Source organism: Limulus polyphemus, unplaced genomic scaffold (genome assembly GCF_000517525.1).
Source record: "Limulus polyphemus unplaced genomic scaffold, Limulus_polyphemus-2.1.2 Scaffold7367, whole genome shotgun sequence".
NCBI lineage: Eukaryota > Metazoa > Arthropoda > Merostomata > Xiphosura > Limulidae > Limulus > Limulus polyphemus.
The window spans coordinates 24,837-30,825 of NW_013672977.1; the positions used below are offsets into that span (position 1 = coordinate 24,837).

A 5,989-nucleotide genomic window follows, 5' to 3' on the forward strand; every position below is an offset into this window, starting at 1 on the left:
TAATAATAATATAATTAAAATTGTTCACGTAGCACGCATGCAAGCAGCTCGTGGGTGATGATTCAATAGCGTGACGTGAATTGCACGTTCCCCGAGTGATTTGCAACTTATAATGGTGCAGATAGCAGTTAGACACGGTTCAAATGGCAATAAAACAATAAAATTTAATTATAAATAGATGTATAATGTTATGAACTTAGAGCTATTTAGGATAAACGAATATAGTTTCATGTTTGAAGTCATACTAGAAAGAAAAGAAGGTTGATTTAAGTTTATCTCAATTTTTTTGGGTGGTTATGAGGTCGGTCAAATTGACCGATCCCATTTTGAGATTAGGGTAGAGAAAACAAACTATAAGGATTTAGTAAAAAAAAAAACGTTTGAAATGCATTTAATAGGTTTTAAGGATTACACAAAGAAAATTTGAGATTTTTGAGATGGCAAAAAGTATTTTTAATTTTAACATGAAAATTACTTTGCACATTGACTATTCAAAACAAATACTCAATATATTCATGGACAAAACTTTATTTTATTAAAAGTATGACTCTTAAAAAATATGACTTTTTGTATGTGAATGTTTTGTAATATTAACTGAAGGACTGCCAAATTTCGTGAAGATATACCCAATATATAAAGAGTTATAAATATTAAATTTATGTCAACTTTAAACGATTACAGAAGGTCACGTGACTTGGCCTCAAAGACTGAGCCCATGTCGAAAGAGTTAATTGTCTTTCTTTTGTTAGAAAAATTGGTTTGTTAACCATGCCAGAACATGTGAGGGTGATCCTGTTATGACACTGTCATGACACATCAGTGGCACAAGACTTAGTAACATCATGGCAATACCCGACTTTTATATCACTCATAGCATCAAAGTGAGATGATGGAAGGAGATTCAAACCAGTATTCAATCTTGTTTTGAACAGCTGGCACATCAACCACTGTTCTAGATCTCTCAAAACATAAAATCATTTGAGGAAATAATGTGAGAGAATGTTCAGTTAGTTTATACACAAACAGTTTATAAGTTGAAATTAGGGTGAAAATGTGAAATTTTGTTTGCTTCAGTAGCACAAGTGAAAGATTTATCTCAGTCCTTAAAATACTGACATACACTGAAGTTAATCCAGATATTTCAAACACCACACAAGCTAAAAGGTCATTTTTGTAACAAATCCTATATTAATAATGGTTATAACAGAAAGATATATGGTGCATCTGGATTTTAAACAAGGCTTGTTTAAATGTTATCTCTGTAGGTGTGGGGATAAGTTGGCTCATTAGATAGAAAACTGGCTAGATGGAAGAAAGAAGAGGGTTGTTATAAATAGAATTCAGTCAGACATTAGGACATTTGTTCTTTTTTTATTTACATCAATGACATAGATGAAAGAATGGTCAATAGGTTACTTATCTACATTAGCTGATGATATTAAGGTTTTGTGTGTTGCTGGCTGTGAGGATGATGCTTTACAAAAGGATTTAGACTATTTGGTGAGTTGAGTGAATATATGACAGAAGGCTTTTAATTATAACAAATGCAAGGTATGTGGGATATCAATTTAAATTTTAAGTATAAATATTGATGGGAATAACCTCAACAATGTTATGGAACAAAAGAATCTTAGTGTTCTGGTTTCAGTTTCTTTAGCAGTTTACTACTGCTAGTGGCACAAAAAAAATAGAATGTTAGGTGCTGTTTGCTTTCAGAACAAAGCCAAATTAGACTCTGCTGTGTCTACTGTGGAGAATCTAACCCTGGATTTGAGCATTTTAAATCTGTAAACTTACCATCGTCCCACTGAGGGATGGATTTTAGGTTGTATATACAGAAATACTGAATACAAGTCTAAAAAGATTATAATTTCATTTTATAGGCCATTGGTTAGACCACATTTGGAGTATTGTGTTCAGTCTTGGGCTCTTTGCCTCAAAAAGAGAGCTACTAGGATGACACCCAAGATAGAAAAATTGTCATATGTGGACAGGTTAAGAACTCTGAAATTGTTTTCTCTTGAAAAAAGAAGAGTTAAAAAGATCTGATTGAGGTTTAAAATTAAGGGAATTGACAGAGTTTATACATCATATTTTCATACTTATCGGTGAGAAATGTAAGACTAGGAGACACAAACACTGGTTGGGTAGGAGACGTCTTTAGTTAAGAAAGTTTTATTTTTCTAACAAGGTGGTTGGTCTCTGGAATGGGTTGCCTGCAGATGCAGTTAAGTTAAAGGAATTTAATGGAAGACTTGACAAATATTTGAATGATAAAAGCTAACTTCGGATGTTTCATTTTAAAGGTTAGTTTAATGGTTGGAATGGTGAAGATATACCAACAGGTTCCATGTTGTCCTTAAATTATATGTACAGGTATAACAAAACAAATAAAGAGAAATGGTTACTCATGTTTTTCTTGCCCTCATCTTCTTCCTCTTCCATTTCTTCAACATCTTCTACATTCTCCACAGTTTCAAGAGCTCTGCCAAAATAATGCATTCATTCAAGTACTGGCCAGACTTCATACAATACAACCATATAACTTTTACCTGATCCCACTCTTTCTCCATTCTAAAAATTAAGGACTTTTACAAGGACTTAAAATGTATCCACATTAACTGATAAGACACACAGCAAAGAACCCACCCATTCAATGCTAAATGTTCAACTATTAATCATAGATCACAAGAACTAATGACTCATTGATGATGCTGTAAACTGGTTCAAGGTACCCATAACTATATAAACCAATCAGATACTCAACTGTACCTTTTTCTTCATTTTGTTGGTGTGTATATGAATATTAAACAAAGACACAGAACGATAATCAAAGTGTTTCAAAATAGTGTCAAACTGTTATGACACATACACAAAGTTTAGAAGCTGAATCTTATTGATAAAACTGTTCAATTACTAGACCAATTTCTTATTCGTTTACAGAAAAATGGAATTGTCCTTAACTTTGGGATTTAGTCAAGTAAATGTAATTTTGTTTGATGATGTTAATAAATGGGGATTATACTAACATTGTACATACTTTTATTTTCAGTTTTAACAACAAACATTTATTCCAGACTTACTTCTGCAACTACATAGCAATATAAATTATATCCATAACTTACATGGATATAACAATATCCAAAATTTTAGAAAAATTCACAAAAGCCTCAATAGAATAAGAAGATTTCAAAAAAACTAAACTAAATTTAATGTATCAAAAACAAAGTACTTCATATTTTATTTAAAACTCCGCATTTATATAAGCTACTTTGTACGTATAAACAGATTTTTAGTGAGTAAGGTTATTTTAGTGTCTGTAAAGCATATTTTAAAAATTTTCCTTCAAAGCTTTGTTTACTGACCACATTCACATTTCACTACTACAATTAGAAGTGACTCTTAATTATTTTGAATGTCATAAAATATTAACTAACATCATACAAGTTGCTCTGTCTGGAGGTGAAAAATGTAGTTTTTGACCTTACAGTATTTACTTTTTCAATTAAAATTTCTTTTAATGTAAATTCAAATGAATAACTAAAAGTTTCACTAAAAGAAAACTTTTTCAAACATGTAGGATAAATTGTTTTACACTATTTATAACCTGTTATTTCAGGCATCTTTTGTTAATCAATGGTCTTCACGGATGATAATGCTTTGAAAATATCTTAATCACTTTGTTAATGAATAATGACTTACAAATACAAAATAAGTTTTGTGTAAATTAATAATCAACTTGTAAATTTAACTGTTAGTAGCATGGTAGTTAAATTAAAAACACAATTATATTTCTTATCAACTATAATTTACAAGTTGCTACGTGAGTACATGACACTGACACCATTACTCTCAAGTCAAACGCCATTACGTTAAGCATATCTATGGTTATACTTTTATAGTACTATTAGTATTATAATACTATTGTTAATAGTACTGCAATACTGAGCTTACTACTGTGCGTTACATTACACTTCAATTCATCTATTTCCTCATAATAGTGCTAATATTATACAGATTTGCCAATACTAAAGTTACTGCTAGAACTAGAAATTCACAATACAACTGTAAAACTAAAAGACAAATTTAAAAATCGTAGAAATAAAAAACATAAAACTCACTTTTCTGGATCAGCCATTTCCGAACCACTTATTTGGTTCTGAAAAATACAAATAATTCAGTAATAATTTTCGAAATGTATTTGCAGAATTTAAACAAAAATTAGTATGAGTATGAATGTCGAATTTCTACTAGAAACAAACTTAGCTGAGACTGAGACAAACACGCAGAAGAGATACTTAAGCCTACTGTACTAAGCCTCACAAGGCTTAAATTAAAAGCGTAGTAAGTGCAATGAGTTTCTTTATGTTTCGGTAAACCTTGACCATATTTTTTGTTTTAAACAAGAAGTACGTCTTGTGATAAAAACGAAAAAACTATTGGCTATAAATCACATAAGTTTTAATATTCACTTATATTTTATTAATTAAAAACAACAACAAAGAACTAACAGAAATATAATTACTTACCTGACTATAACGAAACGTGACCACTAATAAATCCTAACTACAAACCTCCCTGAATATCAGACTTTAGATACAACCAAGGAATGCCGAAACTTTTCCACCACCATGAGGCGTTATGGCGGGAAGTTGGTTTTGCGTGGTTGGCTTAGAGACAGAAAAAACAGTCCTAGCCAATCAGAAACAGCTGCATCATTTTGTTGAGAAAATGAAACGAAATATAATAAAATAATAAATATTATGAATTAAAAGTCAGAATGAATAACACTAATAGCAAAGTAACTTTTTTCTGAATAATGCACTTTTAACTTCTACCATAAACTCCACAAAGTTCTTTTAACGTTGAGATAGGATTACAAAGTGATATCCCCCATATTTTTTATTATATAATTTAATTTTTGTAAGACGCACTGTACGAAATGATCAGTTTGTGTTGTAACAAGAGTACATAAAAGTTTAACAACATTACATTTGCCAAAATATATTTTTATTTTTATTCTGCAATAATTTGTAGTTCAAGTACGAGTTGGAGAATGAGTAAAGGATGACTCATTTGACCAAACCCACGTTGTTACAACTCGATACTTCAACAGATGTTGACTCGTATAATACGTTTTTACATAGGTTGTTAAGTTAAAGATGATATTCTTTTTCTAAAAGATAATCCAATATTCTTTGAAATATACTAATTTTTTTATAATAATTACTAAATTCTGTAGTCTGTTAACTATATGTACGTTTTCATTATAGGGTTAAATCTTCAATTGGAAATATATAATTAAGTGCCATCTGTTGTACGTTTTGATATTTTGCCACAACTCTGGACAATTTTATCAATTGTTGAATTTCTCTCTACTTTTTTTTATCACGCAATAAAATCAACTAAAAGATTTAGTCAAACAATATAAATATATGTACATACCCAAATTCGATTACTGTTTCATTATAATTTCAAAGAAAAAAATATTGTTACGTATCTGCTTGTTTGTTAATTTCCGGTAGAGATTCTTTCCGAGGAACTTCAGCGATACAAGTCCTTTTTTGATTAAACCAGTTTACTCTTCCTCGATACAAACTGTTAGTACACAGAAGTTTCACAGTCAATACGTTTCTCGTTATTTTAAACTTAACTACTTTTATAATACACGCCATAAATCACAGCGATTCACAATCTCGATAACAAAACCCACACTAGCTCGAAACACAATCGTAAATTACCTGGAACTCTCTTCATTCAATTACGCAGATTTTCTCTGCCAGGCTTATATACCAACGAAGGGGCGCCTCGAATACACTCGGGCCTCTCCGATCATTCATGATCATTCAAGAAATTCATCACGTGTTACCAGCGTCACGTGACTTCCACTGTCATAACACTGCCTCTTCCTTAGTATTGTTCATCCCGAACAATAGCCACTTACATTAAACCAATAGATAATTAACAATAACTTAATTAAATATACAAA

The 5,989-nt window shown here is 30.8% G+C and overlaps 1 long non-coding RNA gene across 1 annotated transcript; it reads right to left on the reverse strand.

Annotated features, from left to right (window-relative positions):
• Positions 1-2,377: 2,377 nt before the first annotated feature.
• Positions 2,378-4,683, reverse strand: LOC106474566. Its single transcript, XR_001291756.2, has 3 exons — positions 4,530-4,683; positions 4,122-4,159; positions 2,378-2,485 (listed from the first exon to the last, which is right to left on the reverse strand). It is a non-coding gene; the product is annotated as an uncharacterized LOC106474566 (long non-coding RNA).
• Positions 4,684-5,989: the final 1,306 nt, after the last annotated feature.